Genomic DNA, 26,336 nt, shown 5'->3' with positions numbered 1-26,336 from the left:
ACCCAAAAACCAAGCAATCCAGTTAAGAAATTGGCAGAAGACATGTCAAAGAAGACATACAAAGGGTTAACAGACACACGAAAAACTGCTCAACATCACTCATCATCAGGGAAATACAAAATCAAAACCACAATGAGATACCACCTCACACCTGTCAGAATGCTAAATTAACAAGTCAGAAAACACGGTGTTGGCAAACACGATGTTGGAAACACAATGTTTCCACGATGTGGAAAAAGGGGAGCTCTTTTGCACTGCTGGTAGGAATGCAAACCGGTGCAGCCACTCTGGAAAACAGGATGGAGGTTCTTCAAAAATTTAAAAATAGAACTACCCTATGAGTTAGTAATTTCACTACTAAGTATTTATCCAAAGGATACAAAAATAGTGATTTGAAGGGGCACATGCACCCCAATGTTTACAGCAGCAGTATCAACAATAGCCATATCATAGAAAGAGCCCAAATGTCCAACAGCTGATGAATGGATAAAGAAGATGTGTATATACATACACAAACATACAATGGAATAATACTCAGCCATCAAAAAGAATGAAATCTTGCCGTTTGTGACAAACTGGATGGAAGTAGATGGTATTATGCTAAGCCAAATAAGTCAGTCAAAGACAAATACCATATGATTCTACTCAAATGTGGAACTTAAGAAACAAATCATAGATGAACATAGAGGAAGGGAAGGAAAAATAAAATAAGATGAAAACATAGAGGGACGCAAACCATAAGAGACCCTTAACTATAGAGAACAAAGTGAAGGTTGCTGGAGGGGAAGGAGTAAAGGGGATGTGCTAATTGGGTGATGAGCATTAAGGAGGGCACTTGCTGTGATGAGCCCTGAGTGTTATATGTAAATGATAAATAACTAAATTCTGCTCCTGAAACAAGTACTACACTATATATTAACTAAATTAAATTTAAATAAAAACTTGGAAGAAAAAATATAAATGAATGGTTATGATCAATGGAAATCTGCAGCAATTCAACGGAAATAAAGATCATCAAGGATTCCGATGTTGTAAGAGTAAATATTTGGTCACACAACCAGGCAGAAAACACATTTAGATAAACTGGGGGCAGAGGGTAAAATGACCTGGAATGAATTGAAGAAAATCAGCCATGTTATTTAATACACATCTTGTGATCAGCTATAGCAGCAGTTGCTGTAGCAGATGTGTTTTATAGAATTAAATTGTTTATATTCTCCCTGTTTTATCCTTTGTTTAATTTAGGTTTTAGAATAGGATTAATTTGGCAACACTTTACAGGAATATTGCAAAATGAACTTCATGCACTCCCCATATTAGGGACACAAAGTTTACTTAAATGAAGGACAAGGATGGAAGCTAATGTGCAGGACAGGAGTAGTAATTGAGAGGCAAAAGTACCAAAATTTACTGAAGATTTTTAAAGGTTTATTTATTTTGAGAGAGACAGAAAAAGCATGAGCCTGGGAAATGTGGAGAGAGAGGGGGAGAGAGAATCCCAAACAGGCCCCATGCTGTCAGTGCAGAGCCCATGTGGGGCTTGAGCTCAGGAACCATGAGATCATGACCTGAGCCAAAACCAAGAGTCAGACGCTTAACTGACTGAGCCACCCAGGAGTTCCTTGATGTTTTATTTATTCTCCAGATCCATGTTTCATCTTTTCTACATTGCTATCTGTCCAGAGATGTTAACATATAAAGACTACATCAAAGGGACTGTCAGAGAGAGAAAGAGAGAGAGAGAGAGAGAGAGAGAGAGAGAGAGAGAGAGAGAGAGAGCGCGCACGCGCACTGCTAGGTGTTGAGGTAGTCAGTTAGGACAAAAGTCAAACTCAAAGTAATAGCCAAGTCTTTATTCATTTACTGAGATAGTTGAAGAAGGAGACTAGAAAGAAATTGCTGGCTTCCCCCAGAGTTCCCATTTCTTTCCCACAGAATGGCACTAGCATGAGGGTCAGGTGAATCAATGCTAAGAAAGGGATCATCTCATTGCCAAAAGAACCTCCAACCCAAAAGGCTCCTGTCATTCTATAGACCTAGGGGCCAAGAGAGGGGAAGGGAGAAAGGTTAGACATGGAAAAGTACTGGGTACTGAGTCAGAGTAGATGAAAATGTCTTAAGGTCTTTGCTTGCTTTGGAGGTCTCCAAATGCAGGCACCTGGGGTACGAGTACAGATCTACATAAGAGCATGTTTGGCTTGCTAGTGGGAGGCAGCAGGGAGGAATAAATCCTTTAATGTAATTATCTCCAGAGATTTCATTGCAACTGGCTATGCACCAAGTCTGGTACGAGGTGGGTCGTTCCCCCCATGAGAGCCCGAGAAAGACTTTAGAATTGCCCATGGTTGGGCCTGAAAGATCATACAAAGGATTTTGGCTTTTACCAAGGCTCCTCAAGGATCTCACTGTCTCTAGCTTCTAATTGATTCAGCTAATGGGGATCCCAAAGAATAAAAAGAGGAAGCAAGAAGGTGCTTTCTTTATTCCCTGTCCAAGGAGGTCCAAGTGTTTGTTCCCTGTTAATCTCTTTCCCCACCATCAGGCACCGTAAGCCAACTCTGTCCCTGGACTGAAGGTCACAGTGCCTTTGAGGGCAATGAGGCTCTCACAACTCTCTGTCCCTCCAGGTTCTGGTAACTATTCCTGTTTTCCCCCTTAGAGCCTAGGATTGGTACTAGCTGAAATTTTACTAAATCTGGGGTCTGCACCTATGTCATGTGTTTTACCTACCTCACAAAGAAACTGCCTTTGTATTGTTACATTTTGAATGTTTTAATTACCTTGGCTGAGACAGTTGCTCACGTATATTCCTTCAATTTTCAAAAATTTACCTTAAGTCTTTTTTTCATTTTTAAAAATAACTTGTATTCATTGATTTGTTACATGAATATTTATTATGCACTCGTCAGGCTTTGTTCTGGGCTCTGTAGCCTATGTATGAACAATCTAGCAAACTTAAGCTTACATTTAATGGGGGGAAAGGGGCAGGCAGTAAATAAATAAATATCTCATATACAAGAAGAATATAAAAATGGCCAGTGGTAGTGGTGGTAGAGCTGCTGTTTCACATAGGGTAGGGAGATACACTTTCATCAATTAAGCAATATTTGAGCAGAGACTTGAAAGAAGTGAAGAAGTTGGAACCTAGGAGGTAACTGGGAGAAAGTCATTATAGGAAAAGCATCATAGCAAATGAAATGGCTCTAAGGGGGGCAATGTGCTTGGTATGCCAGAGGAACAGCCAAAAGGCCGACACACTGTAGTGGAACAAGCAAAGGGAAGAGCGGCTGAAAAGGCGGTCAGAGTAGTAGCTATGGGCTGCACAAGCTTTAAAAAATACCAATAGCTAAAACTCATCCCATAGAAATTAAATCAGAAACTCTGGAATAGGGCTACAGAATTCATATATTTTGGAAGCTTGTCAAGATATTTTAGTGTGTAGCCAAAATTGAAATCCACAGGTAAAAATAAAAAGTATTGTATACCTTCAAACGACTTTAGCTTTTACTCTCAGAAAGATAGGAAGTCACTGAAGGGTTTTGAGGAAAGAAGAGATGTGATCTGACTTTTGTTTTCAGAGGATCTCTCTGTCTGCTGTGTTTAGAATAGACTGCACTGGAAGGTAGAAAGAGGCAAAGCAGGAAAACCAATTAGGAGGTCATTGCCGTCCACATGCCCAAGATGATGGTGAAGGCGAAAAGTGAAAAGGATAGAAGTAGTGAGCTTCTGGGTGTATTTTTTTAGAGACAAAATTGACCCAATTTTCAGACGGGTTGTCTGTGAAACATAAGATAAAGAGAGGACACAAGAATATCTGCAAGCCTTTTGATCAAGGCAAACAGAAAAACAAAATTCCTAAAGTTACTGAAATGAGGAGCACTATAGTAGCTTCAAATTTGGGGATAGGGTGGGATTTTATGTTCGATTTAATATGTGTTTGTAGGCTTTTTAATTTACCTCTTTATTTAAACATCCATTTAAGTTTGAGATGCCAATTACACTTCAAGTGAAGATTTCCAATAGGCAATTATATGTGCAAATGTGAAATTGAGATCTATAGACCACAGACATAGCATACAAGTAGTACCCTATTACCTAAGCCATGATGGGATGATCTAGGAAGTGGGAGTACAAAGGAAAGCAGAGACATCTGAGGGCTGAGCTCTGAGACACACCAAAGGCGAGAAATCCTAGACTTGAAGACAAGCCAAGAAAGAGAATGCTGGGGGTGGGGTGGGAGAGGTTAAGTGGGAAGAGGAGAACCTGCAGAGTCTTATCCTAGGAGCAAAGTGAGGAAAGTCTTTGAAGAAAGACAATTAACTATGTCAAATGCTGTCTATACATTATGAACAATGAGGATTTCAAAGCCTAATCAAATTTAGCAACATAGATGGCACTGGCCACCAAAATGAGAGCTCAGTGGTGGAGGAACCCAGTGGAGAAGGTCAAGAGAAATGACAGGAAAATAACTGGACACTGCAAAACAGGCCTCACATTTACTGTAAAGGCAGGAAGAGAAATGCCCTGACAATAGCATAGGAGCACAGGAGCTGTGAGGCCATGGAAAGAATTTTTTTTTGACATGATAGATGTTGCAGCATGGTTGATGGAAAAGATATATTTAAAGACTTCCTCATTTGTCATTAATTCTGCAAATATTGTTCTGTTTGTCTTTTGATATTGCTGCTGAGAGCACTAATATTTAAAGGTAGGATATGAAGAATTAAAATCTGAGAATTCATCATCCGCTACATAGAGTAAGACAGGAGACTGCCAATATCAAACATCAAGAATGTAGAATTTTTTTTAATTTTTTTTAATGTTTACTTATTTTTGAGACAGAGAAAGACAGAGCTCGAGCAGGGAGGGACATAGAGAGAGGGAGACACAGAATCTGAAACAAACTCCAGGCTCTGAGCTGTCAGCGCAAAGCCTGATGCGGGACTCGAACTCACGAACTGTGAGACCATGACCTAAGCTGAAGTCAGATGCCTAACTGACTGAGCCACCCAGGTGCCCCAAGAATGTAGAATTCTTTAAGGAGCCAAATCAAAGCAGGGCCAAGAGATAGAGGCTATAAGAGATTTATATTTATTCCAGAGGGATTTAATGAAACTAAATATTTGGTAAAATTCTTACATAAATCTCTTCTTCCAGGCTACTTGGATCTTCTTCAGGGTAGTGTGTGTGTGTGTGTGTGTGTGTGTGTGTACAAACTGAAGAAGAAACAGAGAAAGAACCTTGGTGCTTGAAACTGGCAATGTTTAATCTTTCTGTCTGTAAGTAAGCTTTGGTGTTCTTGGATCACTTGAGGAAAAGAAGACATCAACATGTGTTATCTCCTTTAAGACAGCCGTGGTATATATTTTGAAGATCTGACATATAAAAGTAGTAAATCTTTAAAACCATTCTGCATTCTGTCATCATACAGACAACATGTATATTTCTAAAAATAAAACAAAACCTAGGTTATGGAAGTCTTTAGCCAGAAGTTTGAAGGCATTTACATATGCGTTTTAATATAAAAATGTAGTCACTTAAATGCATACTGTATCCATCACAACTCAGAGCCCTCTTAAACTACATAATTGCAACAACTCTTCTATTGCCATCTGCCACAAAGACGGTATTCACTGAAAAAGAACCAGATGTGGTAAACAAATTAACACGTGCACCATTGTCAAATGCTGCTGTTCTAAGGCGTATAAGTGACATGGCAATTAATGCCTGTGAACAGCTGGTTTTAAAGAGTATGGAAAGTGATTACTTTGCCCCATAAATGGTCAAATCCACAGATGTTTCAGGTTGTGCTCAGTTGTTGGCATTTGTAAGATATATTTTGGAAAACACTGTGAATGAAAGCATGCTGTTTTGTAAAACTTTGCTGGATGGCATAACAGAAGAAGAAAACTTTCTGAAATATTTCAAGTGGCAGCACAGATTTTAGGGTAAGTAAGATGCAATGTGCAGTTCTTAATATGGACTCTAGCAAATCAAAGATCAGGGGAAAGAAAGAGCTTTGCTAATGCCTTCTGGATGTATTATGCTATCCACTACAATCATCTAAATGATCATGTCTTTGGAGAGATGAGAATAAATGGCATCACTTGTCGAATGTCTTCTTGCAGATCTGCAATGGCAATGATGGAAAAATTTAAAATCGGCAAATTAAAATGTGCTCAAGTGTCACCTTTCTTTCTTGATCAAAAATTAAACTTGGCAGACTAATTGATAATCCATTTAGCTTTACAAGGTCAGCTTCCTGGAATATCCTTTCTTTCTCACCTTTTGAATGATATAAACATTTTCTAATACAAAGAGAAATGCATTCTTATCATCACTGACAAAACTGAGGCTTCCATATAAGTTAGTCAAAAAAATTAGAAAGCAATATTAGGTTTATCTTCTGTGAAAAAAAATTACATAACTGTCCACCAGATTTATCATTCAATAATAACTTATAAACAAAATCAGAAAATATTGTATGATAGTAAAAGAGAGTTTCTCAAAATAATTATATTATTTTATTTCCAGAATCACTTTATAAATATGAGGTTATTTTCTATATTTACCTTTAAATGTGAGTTCTTTATTGTTTACCAAAATAGAATCTCAGCTTTACTATATTATCCAGCATCATACAACCATTTGATTATTGACTGTATTTCAAATGCATCAGAAAATATATTCAGATTATGTATAGTGCTCATTTGAGAGAAAACAATATGAATCAACTGATTCATATGTCAAGGAATTATTATAATTGTGGTAGTTTAGTAGCATAATTCAGATCAATGATTGCAAATTAAAGAAAGAAGGTCCCAGAGTTAAAATCAAAGAATGTGGTTGTTTTCTAATTCACCAAACACAACCAGGGTTCACAGATACAAAATCAGTTACATTCTTTTCTTAAGTTTATTTATTTATTTTTGAGAGAGATAGAGTTGGGGAGGGGCAGAGAGAGAGGGAGCAAGAGAATCCCACCAAAGCCGGGCTGGCACTGTCAGCACAGAGCCTGATGGGGGGCTAGACCTCTTGAACCATGAGATCATGACCTGAGCTGAAATCAAGAGTCAGATGCTTAACTAACTGAGGCACCCAAGTGCTCCTAAAATCAGTTACTTTCAGTCGAACATTCTTAAGTCATAGAGACAGAGATAGTGACGCATGAAAAAGCAGATTTAAAACTACCCCAAACAAACAAGGGTCCTATCTTTCTACTTTTCTCCCCCATCGACAACACCTGCACATTCCTGGCCAGTCTGCAACTTTAGTTTCTTTGTCTGAGGATTTTAGTTTAAGAAAAAAAATTACAACGGATCCCTTTCTAAACAAGAAACAGACATCAATTGACTGAGAAAAAATGTAAAAGAAATGGATCAGTGGTCAAACACATCTAAATGTTTTCTTTGTGTTAGTGTGAAAAGAACTCAAATCTCTCTATATTTAATATTTTCCTTAATAGACACAATAGAATAATAGTAACAACATTTACTCTTCTACTTTAAAGAATTAAAAAAAAAAATCTATAAAATGATGGACACCAGACTACAGGCATAGCAGGATGATAATCTTGGAGAGAGAAAAAAAAAAGTGAGCTCTTTGATGACATCAGGATATTATGTAGACTGCATATTTAGAAATGTGAGTTGAGAGACACACCTTTAGATTTCAAGGCGGTCAAGTCAGGTAGAATTGCAAGACAGAGCGTCATAAAGGACAGAGCGGAAGCTGGTGGAAGAGGGACAGGGAGGGAGACGTGGAACTATGCAGAGGTTTTTCCCTTGAGGCTTCACCTGAGTATAATCAACACATGCTAGGAAAAGAACCACTGGAAGAGAACTTAAAGAACATCCTCAAAGTTTACACAGGGATAGAAACAGTTTGTTCTCATTAGACAACAGTTTGGTCTCACGAGACAGATCTTCAGGGGCGCCTGGGTGGCTCAGTCAGTTAAGCATCCAACTCTTGATTTCAGTTCAGGTCATGATCTCAAGGTTCGTGAGTTTGAGCCCACGCCAGACTCTGTGCTGACAACTCTCTCTGCCTCTCTCTCATAGAATAAACAAACTTTTTTTTAAAGAAATTTTCAAATGATGTAATATTGAATAGAATCTTAGAAAGATGTTGTCTCAGTAATCGGGTCATATTAAAACACTACTGCTCTACATCCACATAGCATAGCAAACTTCAAAAGAATCAAATTACTTCCAACTATCTATTGCATGCAGAATAAGATTTTAAAATATTTAAAGGCATACAAAAATTATAGCACTCCAATCACAAAGTTCACAAGTGGCGTGAAAAACAAACAAACAAACCAATTGCCAGGCATATAAAGAGTTCAAGCAAATACAACCCATAATGAGATAAAAAAAATAGCCAACAGAAACCAAAAGAAAAAAAAAGGAGACACAAAGATAACAAGATAGACAAGGAAACACAGATAGATAGATAGATAGATAAGATAGATAGACAACACAAAGATAGACAAGGAAATTAAAACTACTATTACAAATATGCTCCATAAATGCAAGAAAATATAGAAGGGAGTATGAGGGGCGCCTGGGTGGCTCAGTCGGTTAAGCGGCCGACTTCAGCTCAGGTCATGATCTCGCGGTCCGTGAGTTCAAGCCCCGCGTCGGGCTCTGTGCTGACAGCTCAGAGCCTGGAGCCTGTTTCAGATTCTGTGTCTCCCTCTCTCTGACCCTCCCCCGTTCATGCTCTGTCTCTCTCTGTCTCAAAAATAAATAAACGTTAAAAAAAATTAAAAAAAAAAAAAGAAGGGAGTATGAGTATAAAAAGGAGAGGCTTGTATGATACAACAATAGCCAAAATGAACTTCTAGACTTAAAAAAATAATGCCCAAAATGAAAAATGTGTTGGATAGGACTATAGCAGATTGTATTCTGCAAAGAAAAGATACAAGAAGTTAAATACACATGAAAAGAAACTGTATAAGATGAAAAACAGAGAGAAAATATAATTTACAAATGTATCATACTAATAACGTAAGATATTAATAATAGGAAAAACTGGTTGTGGGGTATGTGAGAATTCTCCGTAGTATCTTCACAACTTTTCTTTAAATTGAAGACTATTCTAAACTGTAAATTGTATTAAAATAACTGAATGAGGGATAGTGAGCTGAGGGACAGAATCAAGTAGCCTATATTTATGTAACTAGAGACCCAGGAGAGGAGAGAGAGCTGGCAGAAGCAGGAAAAAAATATTTGAAGAAATAATGGTAAAAATCTTTCTAAATTTGATGAAGCTACAAACCTACATATTCAAAAAGCTCACTGAAGCCCAAGTGAAGAAATATGAAGGAAACCATTCCAACATGCATTATAACCAAATTGCTTAAACAGTCTATGACCTATGTGACAAGAATGTTGTTATATCCTTCTCATCTTCTGCACATCCATTCATAAAGTGACCTCTGACTTCCTTTCCAGAGTCTTATTTGCCACAACAGCAACCTCTACTGTCTAGATTTTCTGTGTGACTAAAATTTTCAGGAAAAGTTTACGATTCCATGTGTCTATTTCTTCTGCATCAAATCCTGCTCTTATGCAATCTAGGACCACCTATTTGTTTCTAAACATTCTCGACAAGTGTCACTTCTTAAATGCTTTCCCAAGCTTTTTTTATGAACTCTGTAGGTTCTCAGAAAATATTTGCTAAATTAATGAGAAGATGGATGGATAAATGGAGTTCTTTAAGCCTTAGAGCAAGGAAAAAAGACATGGTAATTGAGAGCAAGTTAGATTATAAATCTAAGCCAGTACATTGGAATGAACTTCCTTGGAATTCCTTTGAAGAATGGGCACCGCTGGACTAGTGGGTGATTATTCTAGTTTAAGAGGAAAAGATGAATTCTTATAGAGAATGCTTTCTCAAGCTTCTCCCATTCAGAGTTTCATCTCTTTTATGATTGGGTGAGAACAGACACATTTTCCTACAGTTCCTTCAGTTTTTGCAGGGGAGGATTCCATGCACAATCACATGCTGACATGTGCATAGGTTTCAGCAACCATGGAGACAATAACCTCAGAGTGCAGCCAGGTCCCATGATGTTATGAAAATTAGACTTCATGTAATAATAACAATAGTAACAATCACTATTTATTTTGTAACCAAGGTTATTCTAGGGCCCAAGGCTAGACCTAGGGTGAGGCAATGAGGTTACTTGCCTCAGCACAAAATTTAAGGAGGCACCCCAGATCTCAGTAATCAAGATAAATATATTTTATGGCAATATTAAAAAAAATAAAAACTGATGCAAAAACCCATGATGGACTATTATATCAAAATTTTAAATAAAAGCAGAATTATTAGTACTGATTTTTTTCTCAGTCACTCATATGTCTCAGAATGATGCCTTTATTGGTTCTGATTAAGAGTTATTATTCAACAGAAAAGGAAGAAGGAAGGAAGGAAGGAAGGAAGGAAGGAAGGAAGGAAGGAAGGAAGGAAGAAGAAAAGAAAAAAGAAGGAGGGAGGGAGGAAGAGAGAAAGAAAAAGAAAGGAAGGAAAAGAAGGAAGGAAGGAAATAAAGAAGGAAGGAGGAGAAAGGAAGGAAGGAAGAGGAAGGAAGAAAAGGAGGGGAAGGGAGGAGAAAGAAGAAAACAAAATAAGGCTGTACTAACAGCCTTTAGTTGAAGGCACATTTAAAATGTACACTTGTTGGGGCTCCTAGGTGACTGATTCAGTTGAGCATTGATTCTTGATAGCTCCAGTTATGATCCCACAGTCAGGATCTAGCCTTGTCTTTGGGCTCCATGCTGAACTTGGAGCCTGCTTAAGATTCTCTTTCTCCCTGTCCTTCTGCCCCTCCTCCTCCCCAGTTTGTGCTTTTTCTTGATCTCTGTAAAAAAAAATAATAATGTATACTATTTAGCTGAGAGAGTTACCACTTCCTTTGACACCCTCACTGCCCTACCTCTTTGCAGCATCAAGTTGGAAATAAATTCCACATAAGTGTTTATAGTAAGATTATAAACAACAAACAACAGAGAGGATACAGATTCTTGTCTGACTCTGAGTTTACTTAAGACAACCAATGGTCTCTCTGGATCTTAACCTTTTGCATGGTTAGAAATAGTACTATGCAAACAAACAAACAAACAAACAAGAAATACAAACAAAAACTCCCACTATATTAATTTCAGAGGATTATTGCATTGTGAAATTAAAACAAAATTATCAGGGCGCCTGAGTGGCTCAGTTGGTTAAGCATCTGACTGTGGCTCAGGTCATGATCTCCTGGTTCGTGGGTTCAAGCCCCGCATTGGGTTCCATGCTGACAGTTCAGAGCCTGGAGTCTGCTTAGGATTCTGTGTTTCCATTTCTCTCTGTCCCATACCATACTCTCTCTCTCTCTCTCGCTCTCTCAAAAATGAATAATGTTTAAAAATTTAAAAATAATTATGTCCCCTGACCATTATTGACTTCAGATATAAACGTTCTTAATTTCAAAGTTAAGATGAATTTTCCAGGACAAAGTTTTGACTTTAGCTCACCGATCCAAAAGCAAACACTTACAGAAATGCAGCTCTGCTTGGCTGAGTGGGTGCACAAACCTCTGACAGTTAAGAGTGAGGCGGCTTTAGTTCAGTGGCTGAACTTTCTTGAGCCAGATGGCACAGATGTGGAGTGTGATCTATGTCAGACCAACAGAAGGGGCAATGGAATCAGAATTGAACTGATAGACTTTGAACAAAAACACCAGGAATTTTGCAGTGCACTCTAAGGCTACAGATTGAGCCCAGCTTGATCATGTTACTACCTAATAGCTGACTTTCTATGCCACTTTACAGCCTACAAAATGTTTTCATGAGCAACCCCTTTGAGACGCCCAGCTCAAATATAAGAATTGATGTAAATGCTTACACATTGATACCACATGCTACATGAAAAAAACTGAGACCTGAAGAAGACTTGTTCAAGTTCAACACAGTGAGTAAGAATTGGAGTAGTTCCTAAAGCTATCTGGTCCAAAATTCAGGATTTTTAATTTTATTTTATACCTTCTTTACATTACACTGTCATATGCAGAGTGGAAAGAACATCAAATTCCTTTTTCCTTTGCTCACATTAGTATATGTTGAAAATGCCTTGGCTTTATTTTTTTAAACTTTAATTACTTATTATTTTTTAATTCCTTATTATTTTGAAACAAAGTTACAAAAAAATTCTAAGTAGAGCACAGATAAATTATTTGCCCTTTATAATTTGAAAGATATTTACATGATGTCTCCCCAAATACTTTATTGTATAGTTTTAAAACAAGAACATTTTTTCTACAGAGCACAACAGAACCACTGAAATAGAGAAATTAACATTGACACATCACTACCATTCACTCAAAAAGTTGAATTCAAGTTACCATCTAAGTTTTACCAAGTGTTCCAGAAATGTTCTTAACTGCAAAAAAATAAAACTCAGAATTCTATGGGGCATTTAATCTTCCCCTTCATTATTAAACCTTTTTGCAGTCTTTCATTGGCTTTTATCACACTGCACCTTCATAGATACAGGCTAGACATTTCATAGTCTATACCTCAATTTGAGTTTGTCTGATGTTTACTCATAGTTAGATTCAGGTTGTGCATTTTAGGACGATCACAGAAGTAATATTGTGTTACTGTTGCATCTTATTAGATTACCCAAGATTTCTTTTTGCCCTGTTACTGGTAGTGTTAATTTTGATCACTTGGTGAAGGTGGTATCTACTGTGTTTCTCCACTATACAAACTTTCAGTTTATTCATTTATTTTTGTGTATCACTATGAACCATGTTTGTCTATTTTATTCAGTGTGCTGGTAATCCATTAACATCATTATTTATTTTGATACTTAGTTGTCCCACAGTTGGCCAGCAGAAGTCCTTCCTGCTGCCTTCTGTGTTCTTTTGGCATGCACCCTCATTGTTTGAGACTTTTATTATTCCTGGTACATGATTGCTAGGCTCATGTTATCCTTTTCTGCCCTACCACTGGAATCAGACTTTTCTGCAAGGATTTCTAGTTATTTGGGGGGGGGGGGGGAGAATAGAATTTAGAAACCAACGCCTGGATTTAAGATGTTCTTACTACTATTGGGATGCCCCTGTTTCCAGGCTTTCCAAATGGAAAAGCAACAAAAAATATATATAAACACACATATATTTACATCTCTATTCTATATTTAATTCTATTTTGAAAACCACAGGTTTACACTAAAGTCTTTAATTTCAATATAATACTGTAGGGTTCAAATTAGTTTTCTCTCTTTCCATATTTAAAAATTTTTTTAATGTTTATTTATTTTTGAGACAGAGAGAGACAGAGTATGAATGGGGGAGGGTCAGAGAGAGAGGGAAACACAGAATCTGAAACAGGCTCCAGGCTCTGAGCTGTCAGCACAGAGCCCGACGCGGGGCTCGAACTCATGGACCGTGAGATCATGACCTGAGCCGAAGTCGGACGCTTAACCGACTGAGCCACCCAGGCGCCCCTCAGGATAGGATTTTTTTTTTAATTTTTTTTAACGTTTATTTATTTTTGAGACAGAGAGAGACAGAGCATGAATGGGGGAGGGTCAGAGAGAGAGAGAGGGAGACACAGAATCGGAAACAGGCTCCAGGCTCTGAGCCATCAGCACAGAGCCCGACGCGGGGCTCGAACTCACGGACCGTGAGATCATGACCTGAGCCAAAGTCGGACGCTTAACCAACTGAGCCACCCAGGCGCCTCTCTCTTTCCATATTTTTAATTTCTATCTCTGATGGTGAGAAGTCCAGTTCTCATTATCCCTACCTGACATATTTATTTAGGTGATCAATGTTCCTCTATGTGACTGCTCTCTCAATACTGTTGCTGTCCTCTTCATGTACAAACTTCATGTACAAACCTCTCCAATACAAACTGGATCCAGTTGGGCTCCAACACTTTGCACCTGGCTGAACTGCTCCCCCACAACATGTGAATGCTTTTTTCTCCCTACTTTTCCTCCAACTTTCTGGGTGGAATTACCCTATAATATGGAAAATGTTATCACTCTACACTCCTTACCCTACCTAGGGTTAAATACCTCATGATGATATGGTCTCCCAGGTGAACATACTCTTTCTTGGCTATGGTTATGACAGCTCTATTGGACAGTCATACCATGCAGATGCCCTTCTCAACCCACTTGGGCTCACACACCCAGTGAAGAGATAATCCTTCTGGAGACATCTTCCTCATACTGTTCATAATCTAATTCTCCATGTCAAGCTTCCCTCCCTGTACACACCTGGAATGTCCTCCATAGGCCACTCAAACATTGCCAACTGCACTGAATTAACTCCTCCACAGTCCCCTCAGGCTCCAACACCCTATGCAAGACCACCTTGCAATCCTCTCTTTTATACATGCTTTTCTCACCTTGCTTGAACTCTTAAGACTCTCCCCCTGCCCCCTCCCCCCACCATAGATATTCACCTTATCCCTTCTGAGATTCAATATCCTGAAGAGGGCAACTCTCTACCCACCACATGAACACACTTCTACCCCACTTACATCAGAAATCCTATAACTAGCCACACCATCATGTGGACACACTTCTCACCATGTTTTGGTTCTGACATCCCACATCAAGCTGCCCTCTTAGTGGGCATTCCTAAGGAGGCTTGGGTTTTGATCCTCTCCATTGGGCCACCTCCCCTATAAATGTCCTTTTCACTCACACTGATTCCAAAGCTGCACACTGAGCACTGGCCTCACTGTCCCCCCATCCCTGGCATGGACATCTATTATTCTCAGCCCCACCTCTTGATTGGTGGACTCAATTTTTCAAGAGGGAACAGAAAATGGAAGGGGTAGAGAAAAATAAAGCATTGTTTCAAAACATAGAATGATTTTCCCTTACCATTGCCCTCTTTGTTTTTCAATAGGCATTTTTATTCACAAAACTGATTTCCATATTCTTCCATCCTCATCAGATGTCATTGTCTCAGGTTGCTTACTAAGTCACATCAGGAAATGATGTATATAAACTAAGTACAGGAGCCATATTCTATAAAACATCAATAAAATATGCACATATAAAGAAATATATTTTAAAAGACGACTTGGAAAGAATCCTTTTTTTTATTATACCAAATGATTAAAAATCATTTTCCATGATCTTAATTCTCTTGATAAGATAATTGCCAATTGATAGTAATTAATTAGAAAATTTTTCTGCTAATTGGACAAAATTCTCTTTATAGATGAACAAAGCCAATTGGTTTTTTGCTCTGTCAGAAAAAAATAATGAAAAACAATAGGAAAAAAGCTTTAAAGTTGTAATATCAGCAGGGAATTATTTTGACAGCACACTTTCTAAGAAAAAGTACGTTTGAAATACGCTAGCCTAGTTGCTCTTTTTCAGAACTTTATTTCATTTTTATTTTTAGGCTCTTTCCTTAGTGAGTATGCTCTTGGCCTTTGAAATATATTGTTTTTTATGTGTGTCTATGTACCTTACTTTAAGGAAAATGAATATATGTGAGAAACAGATCTCAGAGTGAAGACCTGATGCTTTTTGGGTTGCAAAGTCTGATGTATCTATATGGTTTATAGGGCTGGATAACCTAACAGCAGTTTTAGGATGATGCATGATACCTAAGTAGATCCCTATTCCTATGTCACCAAGACTGAGATGCCTAACCTGCCTCATTAGGGGTCGCTCCTCATCCTCCAGGCAGCATTCTAGAGAGGAAAAGAAGGTCTAAAGTGTGACGTGTATGAAGACAATCTCAGCATCACCTCTCCATACACATTAGTTCCCCCCCGCCCCCCCCCCCCCATAGCACCTTTACATCAGGGCAAAGAAATCTGGAAGGAGGTTGGCTTATTTAAAGTACCATATAGCTAAAGTCTCTGAATAAAACAAAGAGCACAAAGCACTACTGCTTTTATGATCAAACATAGAAAAGTATGTTTATAGTAATGGTTACAAAGGAAATACACAATATTCATATCCATAATGGCAGGAAATGTTCCTAGAAATCAGGGCAGACCAATGCTATATTCATGCTACTGCATATGGTGCATGAGGTTTGCAGAAGAAGTGGCTGTAGCAAAACATGGCACCTACAAATAACTGCAAGTCGTACAAATCCAATCCTGCTGTTGAAATCTCATACAGGTATCCCCACAGCACTCCATATACAACTGTAAGAGATTTAGAAAGGCCTAGGTATGGAGATTCCAGTTGGGGACAAGTCAGAAAGTTTACCTTACACTTTATTCATGATCTTAAGTTTATTTGTTCCTGGTTACTTGTACTCCAATTATATCAGACTTAATTTGTTGTGGCCCAAGAAGTGCATTTTATATATGAACACCCAGATTTACTCCAAAGATAATTCTCCAAAGAACTTCCTTTTGACATCTCATAGAAATCAGCATATACTGATCCAAACTTTGACAAAAGTTATCTCCGTTTATCTTTCTTGCTTTGACTACCATCTGGCCAGACTTCTCTAGATCTCAGCCAAACCTTTGGGCTTGCTTGACTTGAAAATATCTGTCACTTTTATCATAACTCAAATCCTTCTGACCCATGTCTGGTGGGTCTTCCCCTCCATGCTTCCCTCGAAGGATGAAGGAGTAGAAGAAACTTATAGTGCTGGCTGCACTTCTTATTAATGTCAAATGGAGTTACATAGGATTTTTCTTGTTTTCTAAAAGTGTGACCCAATCAGAGAAGACTGTATAATAAAGAACTAAAATGAGACAAGTCTTTGGGGAATGCTGTAAAAGTTATTAGAGAAAAGTGTTCCCCTTTCCAAAACCAAGGGATCACTTCTTAAGAATGGGTGCCCAAAGAAAGAGAAAGAATTATGTTCCCTAAGTGCTTAGGCAGTGCATGTAACTGTGCCCCTATACTACACAGGTAGAAGAGAGGATTAGAAAGAAATGGTAGAGATAAGAAAGAGGGAGCTGAGCGGAGCTCCTTGTCCTTTATCATTTGGCAGTGTCTGTTGTGAACAGACAGAAGGAACTTCATCAGTAACAGGCTCTTGGGTAGATTGATGCTGGTCGGAAATAAGTGGCATTGGTATGGGTCTAACTAGAGCTTTATCTCTGATATTAAGAAATTGTGCTACTGAACACCACTTTGGGAGTCTTAACATCAATAGGTGTCCTTCTAAGAAAGACAGCATTTAAGTAACTGCTACATAAAAAGCACGAGTAGCCAGTTTCAGTTATCTAGAGAAGCAACAATAATCAACCTTGCTAGATAGTCACCTCTCACAGTGAAGTCAGGGAACACTCCTTTTTCCCCTTCTCTATTCTGCTTTCTAATTAGCCCTAGAAAAGAAAGGAGGGGAGTGTGTAAATAGTGATTCTGTCAGAATTTCCCTTTCCTGCTCTTTTTTCAAAACACTAAAGTCACAAGTGTTTTGTCTGAAATGGTGGAAAGAAGAAAAAACGTTTGAATCTAATTTAATGTGAATGTTTCTTAAATAATGGGATGGCATACTAAATACTGAACTGAAACTCTTTTAATTACTGAGAAATGACTATGAATGTATTGAAAATTCCAAGATATTAACAGACTCACTACATGGTAATATTTGAATAAATAAAATTGTTACGTGATATATCATCATTGTTACTTGTTATATCATCAAAAGTTGATCTTTCTTAACAAACTGTCCTCTTACTAGTTAAATGACTCTGGTGATTCACTTACACTTTTTGAATTTCAGAGTTTAAAGTGTGACTTTAAATTTAAACAGCCAAAGTTATAAGCAAAGGAAATCCATGAAGGATAGCAAAGAGCTGACAGGATGGAAATGTCTTCCTTCTGACTTTAGTCAGTAAGAAGAAAAAGGGCTCTACTGCATGGATTTGAAGGTCAACATTGTATGGTGAAAAGCTTTAATTGAATTTAGGACAGAAGGAGAACACTGGAGAAAAACTTGTATCAGGCATTAGGAGGTAGGAAATGACATTAAATGGCCAGATCTGGATAAGATAGGTCACAAACGGGGAAAGAGAAGGATATGATAAACCTAAATCCAAATGTCAAAGCAGAACAAGTTTCAAGAAAAAAATAACAAACAAAAAAACATGAAGTACAAGGCTTTAGAGGTCCATAGACAATTACATTAAAATATTGCTGAGGCATGTTTTCGTCTCATTTATCAATGAGTATCAAGCCTGCTAATCAGTGCAACTACACAAGTGAACATAATACAGTCATCTCTTGCCCCCACACTGCTTAGAATCTAGAGAAGCAGAAAGACTCTAATGTTTTCTCTCTCCCATTTCTTGCCAATTAAAATGTTTTATAAACTTTATATTACTAAAGTATTTCTGATTCTCTCAATGTAGTTTATTTTTAATTTTATTTTTAAAAATTTCATTCCAAATTGAGTTTTTAGTCTTGTTAACAGTTAAATTCTATCAAAATTCTTGTGACTGGGGCAATGGTTTTTACAGGCAGTCAATCTAGGCAGAAGTAAGTCTAAGACTTACTTATAAAACTACTGCTATACGTAGAGGCTACTAATTTTGTCTGTTGAGACCATAGAATACTGGTTGCCACAACCAGGCAGAGTTGGCTTAGCAGGATTGCTAAACACAAGTATTCTATAGCCATTTATTAACTTGCAGATTGTTTAATATGAACTATATGCTGATAATTATATTTGTCCAAACTCTACAAGGGGAAGAGGACTGTAACCATTTCTCTTTGGATATACCCTTCAGTGAGGTCTGTTTATGATTTCTCTTTCACAAAATATATGATGAGACCTCTAATTGGGGAGGGAGTCTAAGGGTTGCATTTCTATAAAAGTTTTGTTGGGCTACCTTTTCTGTCTGAAATGCTCAAGTCTATTATTTCTTTTCTGGTTTCCATAGTCTTTTATGCTGCCACATAGGAGACTCATTACCACTTAAAGATAACTTCCCTTTTTTCCAGGTCTACCCCTTTTTGAACACAACTTTTGGGTTTTATATTTGCATTTGTTCATAATAACATCCTTTAACTACGAAGTTTTGTTTTGTATCACAAACTTCAAACTCTTAGTTGTTTTTTTTTTACTTACTATTCCTGCAGTCACTGTCCTCTAATTTAGTTAAACATGCTATCTGTACTCTAATTGCTACATATTTTCACCCTGCCACCATCACCATAAGATCTCTTCTGGTGAAGGGTTGTTTGACACAGTCATTTGCAACTTTGAGTTCCTTGCTGAAAACAGATTCTGCAAAGAATATGTGTATAACCATTGAATGACCTTATTTACATACTTGGCAATTGTAGTGCATCTTGCTGTATATCGCACAGATCCTCAGGATGGAGACATTCATTCCTCCAATAGTCATGACTATTGGCTACAGATGGCCTATGATTGATTCATTTTAGAAACTGCCTTCAGCCTAAGAAAGCTGCCTCTCCCAAGGTTATGGTCATTGCTGGTGTCAGCTTACATTCAGTGACTGGTACTTGCACATCTCTGAAGTCTTGGCTGTTACTTTGACTTGGAGTGATCCAAAGATGCCTATGGTACTGCCTGAGCCTTCTGTAGGATCTGCATTACAGTTCAACTTCTTTTCTCTGTTCAGTCCTGCTACCTTCACTTTCTTACACCTGTTGTTCCAGTATTTCTTCCCCAGTACAGCTTTTGCATGCAAATTCCTATCTTAGATACTGTTTCTGAAGACTGTGACTTAAGCCAATTGGTATCAAGAGTGATTCTAAAGAGTTAACTATAAAATGGGATATTAGAGCTAGATGACCCACTGGCTGGCTGCAATTGTGAATCCTATTTTTTGATAGTACAGGGAGTACTGAGAAGCCTTGGTATGCTAGAGCAATGCAATTATTAAATTTTAACCAGTAGTGAATGAGTGAAAATAAATGCACTGGAGAATACAATATCTCAAACATTTAAGAAGTGAAAGAGAAGTAGTCATTATAATGTATGATATTAGATGACTCTTGCAGGGTACTAACAATGCATCAGAAAAAGACAAAGAAAGACTCTGATCACTGTTTTAAGGCAATATATGAAAGTCACAATACCTCCTTGGAAATATATAAAAATATTCTTATTTTCTGATGCTAGACAGCAGAAAAATCTGAGCTTGGGATATATGGGATTAGGGTAACAAACTATACAGTTACATAAGGGAGAGTTTCCTCATATGGGAACATGTTCCTGTCACGTAAAATTTAACATTTTGACAAGGACCCTGGGAAATGGTGCTAATCACTACTAGGTAGGTTGTGCAAAGTTGGAAAAAGTGATTGTCCTCACTAAATAAAGAGAAACAAAGAGATACCCTGGTAAACAGTGGAGAAAAGATAAAGTGTTCAAGAACATATGCTGTTAGAGTGCATATAATACATAAATCTGTGAAACATTACGAGAACCCTGAGTACAAAGTGGGAAGAAAAGTATTAGCGAGGGGTACACCAGTATTGTAAATATCTGTGATGACTATCTCCTGTAGGCTAGGAATTATTTTAAAAGATGATGTTATCTGATTGAAAGAAAGGTGATAGAATGCCAAATTAATAGAGACCAGGTGGTAAGGTTTAATTGTCAGGAGAAAGATGAGTGAAATTATTGAAATCTATGTCAATGTCAACCATCACTATGGTAACTGTTAGTAGAACACAATGCTTCTGGGAAAAAGCTATATGCCAGCCAACAATGACATTGCTTGATTTATAAAATAAAACAAACATTATCCATACTGGTTGATAAGGCAGTCAAGAGAAGCAGCCCCCATAAAAGTCATGAGACCTAGCCCAGTTTCAATACTCAAGTCAGTTTATAAACCAAGAACTCAGAGTGAATGGGAAGTTGGGTCTCCAGACCCTATAACATCATGGGAAATATGTAATGATTCTGTCAGTTCTTCCCCCAAAGAATGTGAATATTAACTCAATAATCATACCCTGGGAATATACAGCAGAAATATAATAAATGGATAATAAGTAGATAATAAATAAATCTGGCCCAGGTTCTTTTCACTCTGGTTTCACTTGTTCCACAAAGTTAGTACATTTCCAAGTCTTCAAACATATAATCAACATGAACACCTTACTTGTTAGTTTGTGTAACGCTTTGTTCTGGTTACTATTGTATACCACAAATTATCCCAAAGTTTAATGGCTTAAAATAAACGTTTTATTTTTTCTCATTTTTTGTGGATAAGGAATTCAGGAAGAACTCAGTTGAGCAGTTCTTACTTAGGACTTCTGATGCTTCTGTTGTCAGTTGTTGGCTGAGGTTGCAGTCATCTGAAGACTCAACTGGATTATATATCCAAGATAACTTGGTCACCTATATACCAGTTGATTCTTTGATTGTTGGTTAAGAGCTCAGATGAGGACATCATCTACAGTAGTGCATGCTGAGTCTCTATAGTATTTGGAGTTCTTACATGATAGCTGTTTTTTCCCAAGGCAAAGATTTCATGGGTATTAGGTAGACAGTGCATGACCTTTCCCGACATAGCCCTGAAAGGCATATATTATTACTTCCACTGCATTTGGTGATCAAATTGGCCACAAACTACCAAGATTTTAAAAAGACAGAATAGGAGGAATTTGAAAGACTTTTGAAGCAATGGATTCAAATTGCCATGCCCTTCCATCGATTCCTATGAAGAGTTACAATGGGAAAGGCCAAAGCAAGTTCCTGGAACACTCCCTTCAACAACTTGGTCAAGGTAGTAAATTAAAACCTAAAGTTATATCCTAGGAATGGCAGAGATTAGTGTCACCCTTGTAGTCTCAAAGGATGCAGGAGTGATCATCTTTATCATGTTCTCATTTTATCTCATTTAATCACAAAAGTGAGACAGATTGTGAAGTTTAATAATAGACTATCAAAAATTCAACCAAAGACTAGCCCCAATTGCTGTTTTCCTGGTAGGAGTAGTTAAAGCACATTAGCATAACTATAGGTACATGATATATAGTCATTATCTGAAGAAAATATTTTTTCATCTTTATTAGGAAGGTGAATCAGAGGTAGTTAACAATCATGTGGAATGAAAAGAGTATGTATTATGATATTTATGTTAAGTCTCCTTCTCTCTATCATACTGTAGTTCAAACAGACTAGGATCCTATGGATATTCAGCAGAATATAGTAATACAGTTGTCATTATGTTACTTGGACATGATGGGTAAGAAGTAGTATTCTGGCAACCTTGGTAAAAAAAAAAATCTATGTAGTCAAGAAATAGGAGTTTCAAACCTATAAAGACTTAGGAGCTACCCATATTAGTGAGGTGTTTATGGGTCCAGTGAACTGGAATATGCCAAAATATGCCATATATAACAAAGGTAAAATTATTGCAAATAGGATCTCCCGTCACTAAGAAGGAAGCACAGCCCTTATTTGGCATCTTGAGGTTACGGAGACAGCATATTCCACACTTGGGAATACTGCTCTTACTCATTTAAGCTGCTGACCCAGATGCCAGCTTTGGACAAGAGGCAATGCAAGAAAGGACCCTTGCATGTAGCAGGTCCAAGCTATGTTATAAACTACCGTGCAAGAAGACTTGCTACTTTGGTCACTTAACACAGCAGACTCAAATTTTGACCTTCGGAACAAATCTGGCCAGGTTCTGTTTTTGTTAATAAAGTTTTGTTAGAACACAGCAGTGACTACATATTTACATATTGATTACAGCTGCTTTCATACTGCAGTGTCAGGTTAGAGCACAGGCAGTCTTTGCTTTGCATGGTTCTGATGTTTACAATTTTAGTTATCACAGTTTATTTAGATAACACTAGTCTCCCAAGAACATGGTTCAAGTTTCAGTCACCATGTTATATTAACTGTACTTCCATTAAGCACAAACTTTGCTGCTAGCTCTTCAGTCCCCAATCATCAAATGATCCTTGAGCATCAACTGTTCAGTTCACACACAGACGGAAAAGCATGTTGTTGTGTTACCTCCTACTTTCATAGTGATAAACCCAAGTGGTATTTTTTTTTAATGAATAATCAAGAAAGAGACTTAGCCAAAAGGAGACTTAGCCACTTTTGAACACTTCAAAAAGTGTTTTGAAGAAATAGAAAGTAATAATGATTGAGGTGAAATTTGAGTCTAACATAAATGGAGCTAGAGAAGCTATAGCTGACCATCAGAATGTTAACACTACTATCATTAGAGAGACACTGGATATACAGCTGGAGGAATTTGATGAAGGAGAATTTATCAACATAGTAAGTGTAATAAAGTGGTTGTGATGCAAAAGGTGAAGATGTCTCAGAGGAAGTGACACTGCAAAATCTTCACAATAAAGGAAAATTTGGATATATTTTATTGAAATTGAAAGAGCAAAGGATAAAACATTGGAAGCTGATGCAACCTTAGAAAGAAGCATGACAATTCACCAGTGCACAGAAAAGATGCCCACTCCATCTATTCAGCTATACAATAAGAAGAAAGCAAGTATTGTTCAAACTACTTCTTTAATCAATCTTTTCTTTTAATTGTAAATTCACATGCAGTGCTAAGAAACAACCAGACAACTCCCATGGGCCCTTTATCCAATGGTAAACATCTTCCAAAATTATAATACACTATCACAACCAGAATAATAAGTCTAATTTTTTTTAATTCTCCACATTTTCAATGTTTGAAGTCACAGTATACTATATAAATATTAGTTTTACTATTTTTTAAGTTTTCCTGTATGCTCACAATTGGCTGTGACCATTTAATATTTTGACAAAAGTTTTAAAACTATGGAACAATCATAATTTTATCCATTAATTATTGAGATTGCTTTGCATGGTTTCAGCTTGCCATAGTCATCTTTTTCTGGACCTTCTCCATCTACCCTGCAAAGCAAGGACTTTTGAAGGTCTGACCCACGAGGTCTAAACTATATACTATCAGGCTCTGTACAGAAAAAAACTGTCAACCCCTGGTCTATGGTATTAGTAGGCCCTTTATGTACTCTGAAATATTTCCATTTAGCAGAGTATGTCATCTGACAAAATCATAAGTTTTTTATGAAAAAGTGTTAGGAACTGCCAGGAAATTCACATCTTGAATATAAATAAGAACTTAAAGTTAAAGGCATTTGAAGCTATAAAACGTCTAGCATTAGAGAACATTATAGCATTCATTAAAAGAGGGTGGATCTACTGAGTGGTTGAATGAATTGTATCTCTCCCGCCCCACACAACTCAACCAGAATATGTCTGGAATTATTTTGTTTTTGCCCTTCCTGTCATGTCTTTACAAAAGAAAATGTGGTAAGATAAGAGATGCATGGTACTGAGATTTCAGGACAGTTCTTTTAAACTTGCTTTTTTGTTAGTCTGTCTAGTTTAATAAAAGTGATTATATTTTACTTGTACAAATGTTCTAAGATGGAAAGGTTTATGTTTTCCCTACTTTCCTATACAATATCTTTAACAAAGAAGTTCATTTTATTCAAGAATATTAAGGTATTGTAAGTTTAAAAGTAGAGGAAAATTCATTTCACAGAGCAGATTTTTTTCAATTAGCTCTTGCTTTTGAGTATTTAGAGGTAATTAATTACATATGAAGCTACTTTATTACTTTGGAATTTTGAAAAATACCTCACGGGATGATATTAAATCATTTAAAAATTTTTAAAAATGGAAATTGGGAGTTATGGAAGGACAGGAGAGATTTGAGTTTTATCTGTGTCACTATCTGTGGGCTCCTCTCTATCCATGATTACTTACTGTCACCATCAGAATGTCGGTGCTCAGGAAAGCATAGGATAAAAACGAATCACCATAAGAAAGTGTTACTCAGGCAACTGGTCTTGAACAATATCAATATTGAGTCAAGTCTGCAAGAAAATGATGAATACAAAGGGGAGAGACTCTACCAATATGCTTTTTATACTCCTAAAAGACCTACTGAGACTTTTACTTTCATTTATTTTCACCTTGCTGTGGGACTTTGGCCCATGTACTTAACACCTTTCATCAGCAGTTTTCTCGTCTTTAAAATAGAGGTAATAATAGTATTTACCTCAAATATTATCTTGAGAATTAACAGAAATATTGCTTATGAAATGTTTAATACAAGGCTTGGTGAAAAGTGTTCTGATAGTTATTGCAGCCTTTGAATGAGTTCTGAGTTCGGCCAGCAGTCACTTAAAAAAAAAAAGCTAACTATAATGTGATATGATAAGTGTTATAGAAACCATTTGATGTAGTATACAGTCAGGAGCCACTTTACCTATTGACCATGATCTGCTTCCTGAGGCAGCCAAGTGAATAACCTCTCATCTTATGCTTTTTAAAAAATCAACCTGGTGCCCACATATCATAAAATAAAAAAAATATCAGGGTCAAAATAATGGAGGAAAATTATAGATTGGGAAGTCATCCAGAAAAACTGCAAACACAGATAAAAGTCAAGGGAGTAGTGTATTCTCTATATGGCAGCTTTTCAAGCACAGTGTCTAGCAAACAAAACAAAACAAAACAAAACAAAACAAAAGACCTTAAAGAATAAATTCTCTTTTTCATGATCATCAGTCCTTGGAAATAGAGGCCCTTTCCTCATGCTAAAAGAATCATCATTCGAGAGGAGAAATTTGGTCTGCAGTTGCTTCCCTCAATGTGTCCTTCAGCTGAAAGTCTGAAATGTAGGAGATTGAAAAGATTAAATGAAAATTAGTCACCCAGACTTTGAGAGGCTTTATCAGCCTAAAATGAGGGAAAAAGTACATGGTATTGAAAAAGATTCTGCTAAATAATTTTGATGCAAGATGAAAAAAACAAGTATCATTTGGAACAATAGTTTGTTATTAAAAACACATAAAATTTACAACCACCAAATTTTCCTTTTCAATGTATTGAATTATCTATTTTATCAAATAAGAGATGAAAGGTGAGATGACATAATTGAAAGGAAATATGACTGAGGGAAAGTGAGCTCAGTAATAAAAACAGAGACATTCCAAAATCAAAATGGGGAAAATAAATGAACAGGCACCTTCCAAATAAGATATATAATGTTCAATACACATTTGAAAAATTCTCAGTATTATCATTTATCAAGGAAATGCAAATTAAAACCACAAAGAGAAACGACTACATACCTTTTCAAATCACTAAAATTTATAAATATTGGCCATACTAAATATTGGCAAGGATGTGAAGAAAATGTAATTCTTATACATTGTTGGTGAGAATATAAAACACTGTTGTTTTGTAAGACTATTTGGCATTTCCTAATAAACAACACAAATGACATATGCAATGTCCATGAATAGCAATTCCACTATTAGGTATTAAGAAAAATATTTTTATATATACACAAAGAGCTGTGATAGGC

At 37.0% G+C, this 26,336-nt stretch overlaps 1 long non-coding RNA gene across 9 annotated transcripts in view; it reads right to left on the bottom strand.

Moving 5' to 3' along the window:
- LOC109502665 overlaps positions 1-26,336 on the bottom strand; it is a 325,020-nt gene that overhangs the window by 60,147 nt on the left and 238,537 nt on the right. The window contains exon 7 of one of the 9 annotated variants that reach the window (XR_006583727.1): positions 11,343-11,665. The exons of 7 other annotated variants lie outside the window; for them this stretch is intronic. This is a non-coding gene — a long non-coding RNA (uncharacterized LOC109502665). Of the gene's footprint in view, positions 1-11,342; positions 11,666-15,839; positions 25,638-26,336 lie in introns of those variants that run through there. One more of the 9 variants, XR_006583726.1, reaches the window with a different exon arrangement.

This window comes from Felis catus, chromosome C1, assembly GCF_018350175.1.
Source record: "Felis catus isolate Fca126 chromosome C1, F.catus_Fca126_mat1.0, whole genome shotgun sequence".
NCBI classification, from domain to species: domain Eukaryota; kingdom Metazoa; phylum Chordata; class Mammalia; order Carnivora; family Felidae; genus Felis; species Felis catus.
The sequence above is the reverse complement of the archived record's forward strand: the minus strand, read 5'-3'. Positions and strand labels throughout refer to the sequence as shown.